At 35.8% G+C, this 15,103-nt stretch overlaps 1 protein-coding gene across 1 annotated transcript in view; it reads left to right on the top strand.

The window, feature by feature from the left end:
- Positions 1 to 15,103, top strand: part of CCDC171 (coiled-coil domain containing 171) — a 317,707-nt gene that overhangs the window by 246,666 nt on the left and 55,938 nt on the right. The gene's annotated exons all lie outside the window — the stretch shown is intronic.

Raw genomic sequence — 15,103 nt, 5'->3', positions numbered from 1 at the left:
TTTTTTATTCAAACAAAACAAAATTTAGTATGTATTTTATTCTCCCTTTAATGCCCTATTTCTTTATTATAAAAATCTATCGACCTTATGTAAACTATAGGGAGCCTGGTAATTCAAAAGAGGTTGTCCTTCCTTGTGCAATAGCACCCTAGATTTTTCAGTGTATTTAAGAGAAATAACTCTTAAAACTGAGTCTCTGTTTCACACTTTGAGGTTTAAGAGAAACTTCTTCATTCTTCAGTTTATGACCCTGTGAAATTTTAGCTTTGTACAAGTGGGGCTGTGTTAACTTTTTCCTATGTGCTCCATACCCTAATTTAATTTGTCATTAGCAAATTAATGCTCAACAAAGAAAAAAATACTTGTTTTTTTCATTAGATTGTCCGACAATATATCTAAAATGTATGTCTGTAAAACAAAGCATAAGACATTTTTATTTTCAGTTATAGGCTAGAATACTGTACTGTTATTTAGTAAAAGATTAAGATGTACATTTAAAATTTGATTATATTTGAGTACAATATGATTTGAGATTTTTCTAGTGGTTGTAAAGTTATCCTTTACTTGGTTATCTTAATTCGGAATCTCACAGGATTTAGTACTTGTCATAACTCACAAAGACTTCCCGCAAGCTCTAGATTGTGGTGATTTGGAAAAAGACTGATTCCTAAGAATGCCATTTTTTGAGGCAAAGCATGAACTCTCTAGAGTTCTGACATCTGTGAATAACTGAAAGGAAATGTATAGGCCTGGATTTTAAACTACTGTCTTTTCCAAGTTCTGATAAAAATAGTTGTGTGGGTTGCCATATACCTAAACACTTGTGTAAGTTTTGTATTGATGTGCTGTAACATGCATTGTAGTTTAGTAATATATGTTTTGGTTTAATATCCTGCGCAGAGAAGAGCACATGATTTGGGTTTGACACAGACACACACGTGCACACAGGCACACAGTTGGTGATATGGAGTACTTTGAGAAGAAAGGCACTGTATTAATTGAAGACTTTAATTATAATAATAATAACTACCATTTTAGTGAGCACTTACTATGTAGCAGGTATCATGCCTAGCTCTTTAATAAATGACCTCAATTAATTCTCACAATGGACCTGTCAAATAGATGGCATTATTTCCATTTTACAATTGAAAAACAACAACTATAGCAGATAACTCTCCTCAGACCAACAGCAAGTAAATGGCAGGGCCTGGAGTCTGGGTTTAAGTCTATGTGTATCTGACTGCAAAGCCTGAACTGCTAAAATCTGACAGTAAAAAATCTAGACACGTGTGTTAAATGGTAAGCATGGAAACTTTGAAATCTATAATGGAGTTTTTCTGCCATTTACAGGGTATACATTATGCATCTGTGTATGATGTAGATCATAGTTTATGCTGTATTGTAGACAAATTCACAGACAAAAAATTCTGTTTCCGCTTGACAGGCTAATATTATGGAACTCTACTTTTCACCTGTTGCAGTATATAAATATATATATTAATGCTAAGTCTGGCTACATATTTAGGAATTCAGTATTTGTTTAGCTTTGTACTGTGTGCTGGTGAAGTGGACTATTCAACCTTTGATTATGCACAGGCTTTGATTATGGTGAGGGGAGGACCACTATGCAGGTTGTGGTAGTGTCTGAATTATTTGGCCAACATATCCAACCATCATTTAGATGGGTAGGAGCTGAAGTTTTCCTAGACAGCCACTGCTAGTCTTTTCCAAAGGGTCAGGCTTTATTACAGGTAAAATCCTGAGTGGAAGGAAGACCAGTAAGCAGACTGAAAGTTGAAGAGGATGAGTGGATTACCTTATCTCTTTCTACCCAGAAGAGCTGGTGACTGATACTGTCCTATAGGAGATAATTCAGTTCTAACTAGTCTCTGAAATCTGTTAGCTTTTAGCCTCAGTTTCCTTATCTGTAACAAAGTGGAATGCTAACAATTTCTCAGGCTTGTAGTAAGTTTGAACAAGGCAATGCATATAAAGTAGAGAGCAAAAAGAAAGCAGACGATGCATGGTGGCTCTTATTATTGGGGCCAGTATGGACACCTTGTAAAGACGAAGCATGCAACAGTAGCCTGATGTTATTATTCTTGAAGGGTGGGTATTTTTTTGTTTTTGTTTTTGTTTTTGCTTTTTTTAAGAAATGGTTACTTAGAATCTTTTCTCTATATCTTTCCATTTGGTTCCTTCACTCTTCCTTGTTTCTTCAAAAGCTTTAAATAATTTTGATCAAGATCAGCTTTAGCTCCTTATTTACTTTTCCTTGTTACTTGACCTTCCAATGAGGCCTTGTTACCAATGAAACCCCTGTCAAAGCTCCTATGGCAAGTTTAGAATTATTATACCTGGGCTTTTATCTCCTAAATAACAGCATATTAGTCTACTAAGATACTGGAGAAAAATAAAACACCTAGATTAGATAAGTTAGCTTTAGCTGAAAAGCCCAGTACATTGTGAATGCAGAGGACTTTGTAAGAAAAAATATTCTGTCCATACTTTATAAAAATAATACCTGTTATTTATTGTCTTTGAATTATGTTTTTTCAATAATTGTAATATGTGATGTTTTTAATATCTGGAAAATATTAGCAGGCATCCAATAAATGTTTGTGCCTCCATTCCCATTCAACAATAAATAACCTAGAACAATATCAATATTGATATTATTGTTATTATTGAGTGCTTATTCTGTACCAGTTACTTTGCTAATAAGCACCTTACGTTTATTCTCTCAGTTAATCCCTGCAACAACCCTATGAATAATAGGTGCTCTGCTTTTATCCACTTTACAGGGGAAGAAGCTGAAGTTTATTGAGATGAAGTAAATTGCTAAATGTCACATATCTAGTGAGTAGGGTAACTGATCCATTCATCCTTTTAATCATGCCTTTCTGCCTTTTGTAAACCATGGCATAGTAGGAGGGGTGTGTTAAGATGCCTGAGAGGAAAAAAAATAAAGGTAGGGTCTGTCTGTAAAATACAGTTTCATTTGTGAGGAGATCATGGGGAGAATAGAAATCCAAAAGACGTTAATGGGAAAAGTTACTTAAGCTGTGTATCTCAGGCTCTTCTTCTGTAAATGAAAATAATAGAAGTTTCTAACTCAGTGTGAAGATTAAATGGGTTAATCCATCTGAAGTGCTTAGAACAGTGACAGGTGCATTGTAAACACTCACTATTTATTAGCTCTCCATTAACACGAAAGCTGCATGAGGCCAAGAACTTAGTTTTGTTCACTGCTGTGCCATCAGAGCTCAGGATCCCACCTCACACTGAGGAGGCCCCGAGTATGTATGGGTGAACGAATACTTGATTTCAGACATTGGACAGATTGACTCAGAAAGCTGCTGTGCCTAAGTTGTGCATGCCTTTAAGAGACTTGAGATCAATTTTTTTAAAAACTTTAAACCCACTTCGTTTGAAAGGGAAAGTCCCCTGAACCATCTCATAAAAGTGTTTAAGGCTTAGTGCACAATAACTGTACCTCTGGAAATGTAGTATATTTTATAAATATATGTTTATAAACACTTAATTAGAAAGGCTTCATTGCGAAACCATTTATTTATGAAGATTTTAAACAACACCGTCTTCACCGTAAACCCACTAATCCTTTAATCGCCCATAACCTACCATGTTATTACAAAGTCCTTACTTGGTATAGTTGTTTGTTATGCGTTATACCCAAAACTTTTGGGATACCATGGTTTTTTACATTTGACTTACTTTCCAGGCACAGAAATTTCTTCCAGCTATTTTGTTGTATTTATAAATTATAAAGTTAAAATCATAAAAAGAGCATCTTGAAGGGATGTTTTTTTTTTAATGTAGAGAAGGAAGAAATAAATATCTGTACCTATGTACCTAAACTGTCAGGGAATAAAAACATCAAGGATCACTCTTAATAATTTTTTACATGTTCCTGTTAACATTGCTTAATGCAGCAGCCTTCTAACTGTTGTACACAAAATGTCTTCATTTGGGCATAGTTAGAAGTTAAAGAAATGTTAGGTAATTTTACTTGAAATCTTGTATTACTTAGGTATTTTCTTCTTCAAGTTATCCCATCCCCATAAGTGAATTTTCAGATAATCTGATTATTTTTAATACATGAAAATCAGCCATTTTGAATAGAAATCTTGTCAAATATGTAAAATTGTTCCTGAAAGACTAAATGACTTCTATTAGTTCTTTAGTTTCCTTTTTAAAGTATGGTCTTTATTTTCTGATACTAACAGAAAGTTTTACCTTCTTTTTGTAATTTAGGTCTTCCTGATTTCAGATGTCCATTCTTACTGGGTCCTTAATTTACAGAGTTGTCAAAGTTTAGTCTAAGAGTCTCCATGGTGAAGTAAAGAGAATATATTTTGTGACAGCTATATGTCTCACAGATATTCTTTTTCATTTATTTCTGGGTCCATGACTATGCTTTGAATGTTTGGCATTATTGGAAATCTGACCTTTATGGTTAAGTGGGGTCATTTTAGTAATAAGGTATTGAAAAGATTTGGGGGCTATCTAAAGTTGTTATCAATGAGTGTGCAATTCTCTTTAAATTCTAAAATCAAAATATCTTTTGAATTAAAAAACATAAAATGATTTTAGAATTCGGTTGTGGCATCAAAGAGAATGTTGAAATGCTACCTTCTTCAAAGGCTGAAAGAGCTTGCCAGGGAAGAGCTGTTTGTTAGGGAAGAACAATTAGCTGGAAAATCATATGGTTCATCTGAGAATAAATGCATTTTGATGGAAAAATGCCATCCTTTGTCTCATCTAGCTGCTTGACAAGAATCTCTAGTTCCACAAAATATAAGTTGTGCCAATGAGGAACCTTAATGTCCTGGATCTGAGGCTAAACGCAAGGATGAATGTAAGAATTAGTACATTTGTTTTTCATGTTGACACCAGGACCAATAAACGGCATTTTCTTTTCTTCCTTTCTTTTTTTAATACATTTGTTTATTTATGTATTTATTTATTGGCTGCGTTGGGTCTTTGTTGCTGCACACAGGCTTTCTCTGGTTGTGGCGAGCAGGGGCTACTCTTCATTGCATTGCATGCGCTTCTCAGTGCGATGGCTTCTCTTGTTGTAGAGCACAGGCTCTAGGTGCGCAGGCTTCAGTAGTTGCGGCACACAGGCTCAGTAGTTGTGGCACACAGGCTCAGTAGTTGTGGCTCGCGGGCTCTAGAGCACAGGCTCAGTAGTTGTGGCACACAGGCTTAGTTGCTCCCTGGCATGTGGAATCTTCCCGACCTGGGATCTTCCCGTGTCCCCTGCATTGGCAGGTGGACTCTTAACCACCGTGCTGCCAGGGAAGCACCTAAATGGCATTTTCTGATGTAATACTGTCAGAGAAAATATTTTTATTTGCTAGTTAAAATTTTAGAATTCTACCTTGAAGATTTGATAATGTTCAAGCAGACGTTAAGTTTCTTCAGAATTTGCTGGTACTAGAGCTGTGAGCCATGCTAAATGAAACAAAATATAAAGAGAAGTAAGAAGTTAATGTGTACAGAAGGACTAATTTTAGGGTGTGTTGCAAATTGGGACAACAGTGATTAAATAATTAGATAATCGCATTTAAACATTGATTTATAGTCATTGTGAGTTATGCCTTGTTGTTCTGAATCTGTATCTTCTCCTAAGGTTTCAGGACGTTCTAGTTTTTGTTGACCAGAAAGACTTTGCTGGAAACTTAAGCTTCTCATGTCAGTCATTAATAGAGCAGTTCAGGAGTCATCACCTGAGTCCTCTCACCCTCCCTGCCTTTCTTCCTCCTCTCTTTCCTTCCTCTGCCTATTTGATTTGCAGGTTTTGTTCGTTTGTTTGTATTTTTGGTAGTCTGATGGTGGTGGTGGAGGGTGTAGGGGGACACATCAATCAGAATTTTAAGGCAGAATCTTGAGAGTAAAAATGTAGAATTATGCTTTTTCATCCAGATATTTTACCAGGTGATATATGCTACCATTATTTTCTTAGTCCCCATATTTTATATTTTAAAAGACTTGTAAAAAAAAGTATTTTTCTTTGTATCTGTAGTTAAAACATTATCTTGGGCATTAAGTGATAGCTAAGATTTCTAAAAAAAGAAGGTCTGTTAAGGCTAGGAGTGCTAAAAAGTTGGGGTTTTTTGTTTGTTTTTTGCTTTGTTTTTTATTGTTTAGCTGATGGGACATTTTACATCTTGCATCACGGGTTTTATTTCAGGTTAGTGGTGGTCTGAAATAATGTTTTTTTTTTCTTGTTGGGACTTTAATCTCTCTTCGCCTTTTGAAAATGACAGGATGACATATGAGGGCAAGGAAATGCATCTGTATAAAGCTTCTGCTACATAGAATCTTATGTTGAGGAATCTTGTGACTCCCTACTTGTTAACTCAGCTGAAAATATTCATAAATTATTCCCTGTGGGAATGACCTGTTATCAGTGATCTGAACTGACACTAAGTAAAATCTGAGAGGAATTATTTAAAATAAAGTCTTTTTTTTTCCAGCTTTAAAAAAATAATTTCTTCCTTTGTGTATTACAAGGAAGTATAATTTGAAAGAAAATAAAATCATAGCAGAGTCACTATCACAGAAGGTTGAAGAGGTTTTACAACTTTACCAGAAAGTAATAGGATTAGCCACAGAACAGGTGGACTCCTTCCCCCATAGACACAAATTACACAGGTAATAGGAATTCTCATTATTTTATCCAGTTGTTGTCTTTTTCTCATGGAAAATAACATTGTCCTTTCTTGTAAAGGATGAATATGAATTATTATCCTTGTGGTGCTAAGAGTGCTACTGGAACACTATCCTGTGAGCTTTTGGCCCGTAATTCTCCTGGTGCATCAGCATCATCTGTAACATGGAGTTGATGATACTCACCCTGCTGCATCTTGGGGCAGTTGTGAGGATCATATGACATGGATGAAAGAACTTTGGAAATTAAACAGCACTAATAGGTAGTTTTTAAATTGTCTTCCTTTAAATATTTGGCTTATAAACATTCCTTGATCAGGTGTAAACTCGCTTAGTTTTCAAAGTCAGGTTGAGATTTTTGCCCTTTCTAAAAGACAAATAAATAAATCAGATGATGGGGAAGTTGGTAACCATGAATCTGTGCAGTCTTCTGTATGTCATTGAGTTTGCTAGAAGCATCATGTTGATCAGAATGGGAATTTGGAAGAGATAAAATAATTTTGTCTGCTGGGGAAAGAGGCAAGCAATGTAGTATTGGAGAAAGCCTACGTGGAGAGTCAGAATGCCTGGATTGAAGTCCTGGCTCTGTAATTTAACCACCTTGGCAGGTCACTCAACAGCTCTGAGTCCCCTGTTTCCTCATCTTTAAAGGGGGGTGGTAACACCTGTCTTGCTCTCACAGAGTTGTGGGGTGATCAGGTGAGATAATGCACATGTGAGGGTCCTTTTATATTGTAAAATGCTAAATTCATATAAGCTTTGTTGGACTGAACTGCAAACAGGCCTGGGTTTCAGGAAGAGTAACCTAAGTACATTAAGGAATGTTTTACCATTTTGACTCTTGGAGACTTTTGACTGATGACCTGTTTGATACAGGTTTCACTTTAGTAGCAACATGTGCAATAAAAAGAATAAAATGTTCCACAACTCTAGTGTTTCCTTACAGCTCAGTAGAAGGCCACTGCTAACACTTTGGTGAATGCCTGCCATACACTTCTATTTGAGTAATTATTCTACAAAGTAATTTAAGCATTACTGCTGTTTTCATATGTTCTTTTAACTCATTTCGTTACCTTTATACCTTTTAATTTTTTTTTTTGGACTTCAAATTCCAACTCTGAAATGGTGACAATATTTGCCTGTATGTGAAATGTTTGAGACACACCTAGTAAAAAAGAAAAACACAAAACATATGAAAATATAGAGCTTTTTTGTTGTTGTTGTTACAATTTCCAGTTCTAGGTAGCTCAAAGCAGAAAAGCTTCTGAATGATAAGAACATCATTTCTTTGCCATTAACATTAAGAGGCAAAAACTCCCAAACTTGACCCTTTATCTTTTTTTTTCATTTTTGAAACCTATTTAAGTATAACCCTGCTCGGTAATACCTTTTAATGCTTATTATTGAGAGACTGAAGCCTGTGAGCACTTGAACTTTCAAGTGCTACAACAGAATTGCTATTCATTTTAGCTTCTTGGACAAAAAACAGCATTTGATGGACTGCCTAGGTGAAGACCCGGGAAAGGAAGGGTTATCTACAAATTGAGTGAGTTTATTATGGCTTAGTGATTTGCTGATTGATTTCATTTGCTGTCAGTTAAGGCTCTCTTAATGTCAGTTTTCTTTGCATAATGCCTTGAAATAAAGACCGATGAAATTCTTCAGATTGATGCCGCTTATATAAACTGACCCTGAGTTGCCCTATTCTACGTGACAATTTAAGTGACAGCAGTTAGAGGAAAATACAGCAATGAATATGCAACTTAAGGATGAAGGGAAACGCAGTAAATCATTCAGTCTAAAACTAGGCACAGAAGTAATTTCTTGTGATAATTCCACAGACGCCTTGTTTTATTAAACAGACTATTATTAGTCTTAAGAGTGTGTGTGTGTTGGGGGGGGTGTGTGTAGATAGAGACAGACAGACAGACAGAGGGGCAGAAAGAGACAAAGGATTGAATTGAAAAAGAACTAAAAGTGATCCTAAATCTTTTCACATTATAGCAAATCTTCCTCTCCCCACTTACTTAAACTTGGAGTTGTCAGAACCATGGTTTAAAAAATATTTTATTTGAGGTTGTATAAGTGCTGTGTATTAAGTAACCAATGAAACAGAGGGTAATTTTGAAGCTTTAAATGCTTTTCAGTTTCAGAGCCTTCTAGTAAAATGCTGGTAGTTTTTTTTTTTTGTTTCAGTGGCCAAAAGTTTCATAGTGCTGATTTAAAAAAGGCATACTTTTGTGGGGAAGACTCACGTAAGAAGTAACTCGCTGAGGAAAATGTGAAATACTAATATGTTAACATCTTCTCCGAACGAGGGCTGTTTCACTCACACCCCACAGGTAGATTTTCTCTTTGGATTGAATGACATTGCTTCCATGTTGCAGAGCAGTATTTTGTCCGGAGTATGTTTTGTAATTTGTATCAATCAAAATGAACCTGACTTGGTATCGTTTCATTAGGATTAAAAGGACAACATGAAAAACAGGGCACTAAAATGAAGAAAGCTCCTGGGTTCTGTTCTGGTGGTAGGAGGTTTAACAAAACGACACATCACAAGCCAAAGTGATATCTGTGACATATTTAAAAGAGGCACACATTGTATATTTGCAAATAAGGCTTAACAAAAGTCCCCAAACCTTAGATCTTTTGTTGAATGATTATCTGGTAGAATGATTTACCCACAACATTTAAAATAGAAAAGAAGGAACTCCATGTTTTAATCTTTCTAAAATAGAGAAGGAAATCATGGTTAAATTAAAACATACAGCTTAACCTTGTATATTTATTAAGTTATGTCATAGGACAAAACAGAAAAAAAAGAATCTTTATGAGACACGTAGCTCAGGGACGCAAAGCCCTCAACAGAGAGCAGTTAAGATTATTCCTATTGAGGCAGTGTGTGGGAGTTGAGGAATGTTGTGATTCTTCATCAAGTGAAAAGGGATTCTTTGAAAGTTTTAGGTGTCTCACATTATTACCAAGTTTTTGGTTACAGCACATGAAGAGGTTAAATTATTTCTCTTTAGCACTGATTGGTAGGTAGCAATAAAACACTCTGAAAACTGGTAACTGGGAGGCAAAACTTGACCTTAACTAATTTTGTAACAAAGCCTGGGAAGAACTGAAGTTCAGTTTATCTCCCTCAGTGTGATTATTCCAACATTTTGCTGTATAATGTATTTGAATAGAGTGTGTTGTCCTAGATACCGATGAGAGTGTTAATTGCCCCAGATCCCAGTGAGAGCATTAATATGTGGCATATGCTCTGTATTTCCAAAATCTGAAAAATGCTGAGCTCCAAAACACATCTGGATCCAAGCTTTCAGGTAGGGATTGTGGGAACTGCATCAGCATTATTAAACATTTCCCACCCAAATAGCACATATTACTGCTTCAGTGCAAGACTTTCTTATAGTGAGGCACATTCAGCCTGTGGATATGTTCTTGAGTGAAATTTGTATTTAATATCTAGTATGTCTTGCTTTGCGTTTTGAGCCTTAAAGGAATTGTGTGTAGTTTGTGCCCTCTGAAAACTCAAAGAGGCTTCAACAATTGTTATATGCTAATAAGATATGGCTCTAGTAGGCTTTATTTTGCACATGTCTGATACATGTTTGCAAACTGATGGCACATTTCCATTCCATGTGAGTAGAAATCCTCTGAGACATTCTTTCAGGGCCTTTATATTCTGAAAGCAGAATGGATGAAAATTCCTGGTCCCGTAAACTGTTTCTCTTTTCTTACATATCCTTCTAATTTGTTCCCACTGGATAAGGTAATGCAGACTCTTAAAGAGTCTGGAGAAGCAAGCTCTCCAAGTATCCAGACACACTCTGGGTAAGGAGAGCAAGGTCACTGGGAACCCAAGGGCCTGGTGTTCACATCCCCCACTCCTGGTAATGCACAGGAGACTTAGGAGCTAGGAACTTTTGACCAAGAACTCTGCATCAAAGTTTTCTACTTATTCTAGTGGGAAAAGGGAAATATCATTTGAGAGTATTTATTTATTTATTTATTTATTTATTTATTTATTTATTTATTGGATTGGTTATAGCTTTATTTGTCTTTTTTTTTTTTACTTTTTCCCAATTTTACTGAGATATAATTGACATACAGCACTGTGTAAGTTTAAGTTGTACAGCATGATTTGACTTACATATAGCATTATGAAGTGACTACTACAATAAGTTTAGTTAACATCCATCATTTTGTATACAAAAAAAAGAAAAAGAATAGAAAGTTTTTCTCCTTGTGATAAAAACTCTTTGGATTTACTCTCTTGACAGCTTTTAAATCTACCACACAGCAGTGGAAACTATAGTCATCATATTGTACATTAGATCTCTGGTACTTCTTCATCTCACAACTGGAAGCGTGTGTCTTTTGACCACCCCACCTTCATCCAACTCCACCTCTACTCACCTCCTACCTCTGAGAACCACAAACTTGATCTCTTTTTTTCTGAGTTTTTAAAAAATTCCTCATATAAGTGAGAACATACAGTATATGTTTCTCTGACTTATTTCGCCTAACATGGTGACCTCGAAGGTCCATCCATGTTGTCACAAATGGCAGGAGTTTCTTTTTTTAAATGGCTGAAAATACATATATATATATGACTTTTTTGCTGTTCATCTGTTGATTGACAGGTTGTTTTCATGTCTTGGCTATTGTAAATAATGCTGCTATGAACATAGGGGTACAGATATCTCTTTGACATAATGTTTTTGTTTCTTTTGGTTAGAGTTCCAGAAGTGGAATTGCTGGATCATTTTTCATTTTGGGGAGAAACTTTATATTGTTTTCCATAGTTGCTGTACCAATTTACAGTCCCACCGATAGTGCACAAGTGTTTCCTTTTCTCCACATCCTCAGCAGCATTTGCTATCTTTTGTCTTTTTGGTTTGATGATAACTGTTTTCAGCTGTGAGGTGATATCTCATTGTGGCTTTGATTTGCACTTCCCTGATAATTAATGATATTGAATACCTTTTCAAGCGTCTGTTGGCCGTTTGCATGTGTTTTTGGGAAAACGTCTGTTCAGATCCTTTGCCCATTCTTAATTGGATTATTTGTTTTTATGCTGTTGAGTTGTACGAGTTCTTTATATATTTTTGACAGTATTTAGAGACCAATTCAAACCAGTAGATTGCTTTAAAAAATGAAATGGTCAGCTCTCTCAATCATATAGATTTGGGTATGGCTAACATCATTCAGTGATGTACTGAGCACCTGCCAAGAACAAGACATAGCGCTATGCCCTGGGATACAGGGGTGACTCAAAAATTTTTCTAGAGGAAATATGAAATTAAAGATTAAAATGAGATGGAAAAAATGATTGCTGTAGGAGAGGCATAAAGTACCATAGCCTGCCCTTTAGAGGAGAATGAAATTCATTCTTGCTGAAAAGATTAGGAGAGGCTTCATAGAGGAGGTAGCATTTGAGTGGGCCTTGAAGGTTAAAAATCCCCTTTCATGTAAAATGTTACTGTCAGAAAATACAAATGTGAAATATTTGGAGTTTGAGTCTGAGCCTCTAGGTAGCTTTGCAGCAGTGACATCTGTGGGATTGTCTCATCTGCAAACAGGGTAGAACTAAATCATTGGTAAGGTTCTTTTTCAGTTACTAAGGCTCAGTGGTATTGTGAATAAATTATGGTCTCTGCCGGGTTGCATGGAAGTCTTATTATTTGTTCCTTCATAATGTACAAAAGTAAATTCATTGGTTTTGTTGAATATCAGAAAGTACCTTAGAACCAGTTTGTCTTTAAAACAATATAGTAACTATTTTTTTTAAGATTGATATAGTTTAATATACTTCAATGAATTTTGTTATAGAACAGAAATTTTAGGAGTTATTGAAGTAGATGATAACCCTGACTGAAGCATGTAGATTCCCAAACCAATTTGATATGTATATCAGAATCAGAATGTGATAATGGTAATAAAAGGTTAGCTCTTAATAAAGGCATAAAATATTTTCTCTCTTTACTGATTTGCTTTTCTTTAGGCATATTGAAAATTATTCATATTGGATTTAATTAAACCACAAACAAGTGCATCAAATTCTTATAATTCCAACTAAATGGCTTTTTAGCACTTTTGTACAAACTGATATAAAGACACTAATTATGGATTTCCTTTGCTGAGATTCATAAAGCTAACAGTTTTATGTGAAAAAAAGAAAGATAAGTGTTCAACATTGTATGTGTGTATTAATATATTTATTCGTAGATCAAGTATACTTTCTGAAAGTTGTTGGTTTTGAGAAAATGGACTGGGCAGTTTTTCTTTGGTTGTGAACAACTAGCTCTCATCCCTGAAAGTAATTTATTTCTATAACTTTTCTTTTTGCATTAACACCACTCCTTTAAGAAAATTTGCATACTGAACCTGCAAAAGATCAAAATTAGGATGTGTTTTTGTTACACTGTCAAATTTGATTAAGACAGATCCTTGTAGGTTGATGATGGAACAGACAAATGGGGAGTGCTGGTGGTCACCTTGGTCTCTACAAAGTGTAAAACAGAGAGAGACTGTTGAAATATAGAGTGCCCTTTATTAAGCTCCAGATAGCTTTTGAATTTGGATAAATAGGCACTCTCAGTATCATCCACATTATTACTGAAATTGAAGGTCTCACTAACTCTGAAATGAAGAACCATATTGCATGTTGTTAATTCAGTCATTCTTAACAAGAAAGTATGGAACTCCTGCTCTGTATCCAGCACTGTGCTTGACAGATGACTGAGGTGACAAAGGATGAGTGTGCATTCAGGGAGGAGGAGTTAAAAAAAACGACCCTCAAATGTTAGTTGCTAATACAAGAGGAGCAAAGCAAGCACTAACATGGGCAGCGTCAAGGGCCAGCATGCGGGCTGTGAGCCTTTGCAGAGGGTAAAGACTGGGAAAGGGCCTGAATGTTATCATTAATCTTATTTTACATCTTCCTCAAAAACAATTCTTTGAACAAGAAGGGTTCTGTCCTTTTTGAGAAGATAATCTACTCTATTAGTGTTTTATCCCCCCAGTTTCAATGTGAAATTTTAAAATGTATTATTATCCCAACTTAACAAATGGGAATCAGAACTTGCCTCCTCTATTCACGTACAGCTAAATGGCTTCCCATCATCCTTAAACTCCAACTGTCTCATGTTGGCCTTGAGCTCTTCATGATCTGCGCCTGACTCTCCAGCTTCCATCTCCCAGCGCTCTCTGCCTCACTCACTGAGTGTATAGCAATGAGTGTATAGCAATACTGACCTCTTTGCTGTAACTTGAACACAACAGGCACAGTCCCATTTCTGAGGCCTTGTGCTTGCTTGTCCCTTTACTTGGTGTGCCTCATACCAGGTCTTCGTGAAGTTCGATCCTCCACTTCATTCATGTTTTCTTTTCAGTGTCATCTCATGGAAGCCTTCTCTCACCACTAACTAAACTAGCATCCCTTCCCCCTTCACACTCTATAGCCCTGACCCTGCTTTATTTTCCTTCATAGCACATGACCTAATGTATTTTTCTATTATCCTCCCCTAACTAGAATGTAAGACCCGTGAGGGCAGGGCTTGGTCTTCTTTAGCACTGTATTTTTAGCACCTGGAACATAACAGATACTCAATAAAAATATTTGTTGAATACATTAACTAATGAACTGCAGTTTTCTCTGTTGTGGGCTTTGTAAGAGGCAGAGCTGTGTGCATGTAAAAGAAAGGAGCAAGCAGTCTGGAATCAGATCAGCCCCTGATTTTCAGTTGTGCCACTTATTAGCAATGTGCACTTAAGAAAGTTATTTATGGACTCTGAACATCAGTAGCTTTATATGTAAAACTGTGCTAAGTAATTCCTGTTTTGCAAGGACAGTGTAAAGATTAGAGATTATGCATGTTTGCCACAGAAAACAGACCATGATCAGATTTTCATATACTTCATTTAATATAGCAAGAAAGTGCCCTTCTTTTGCATGAGGAGTCTAAATTATCCTGCAAAGGTATATCTGTTACTTGATAAGAATTAGAGAATAGTCAAACTGTGATCTCCAAGGAATATACTCTTAGTTATCAAAAGTTTATATAAACATTTCCACATATCAGTGCCAGATATTATGGTTTTGACATTTGGACAAAGCCAGACTTCCTGAGTTCCAGCTCACACCGTCACAATTAAATCAAAATATTCATTTTTACACTCATACCATACTAAGTCTTATCTGCATGTGAATAGAATCTAAAGCAGGCTAATAAACCTCCACGGTAAAACTCACAATGATGTCAAGACTCAGTAGGTTCCCAAGAAATGGTAGCTATAATAATGTATGTTTTTTTTCTGATGGAGAGCTAAAGTAGTGATGTTAAGTTTCTTCATGGTTTCCTATGACCCACAATTGTTTCTATGTTACTAACTGAAC

The sequence above is a fragment of the Hippopotamus amphibius genome, chromosome 2 (assembly GCF_030028045.1).
Source record: "Hippopotamus amphibius kiboko isolate mHipAmp2 chromosome 2, mHipAmp2.hap2, whole genome shotgun sequence".
Lineage (NCBI taxonomy): Eukaryota > Metazoa > Chordata > Mammalia > Artiodactyla > Hippopotamidae > Hippopotamus > Hippopotamus amphibius.
Note: the sequence above shows the minus strand (reverse complement) of the source record. Positions and strands in the feature narration are given on the sequence as shown.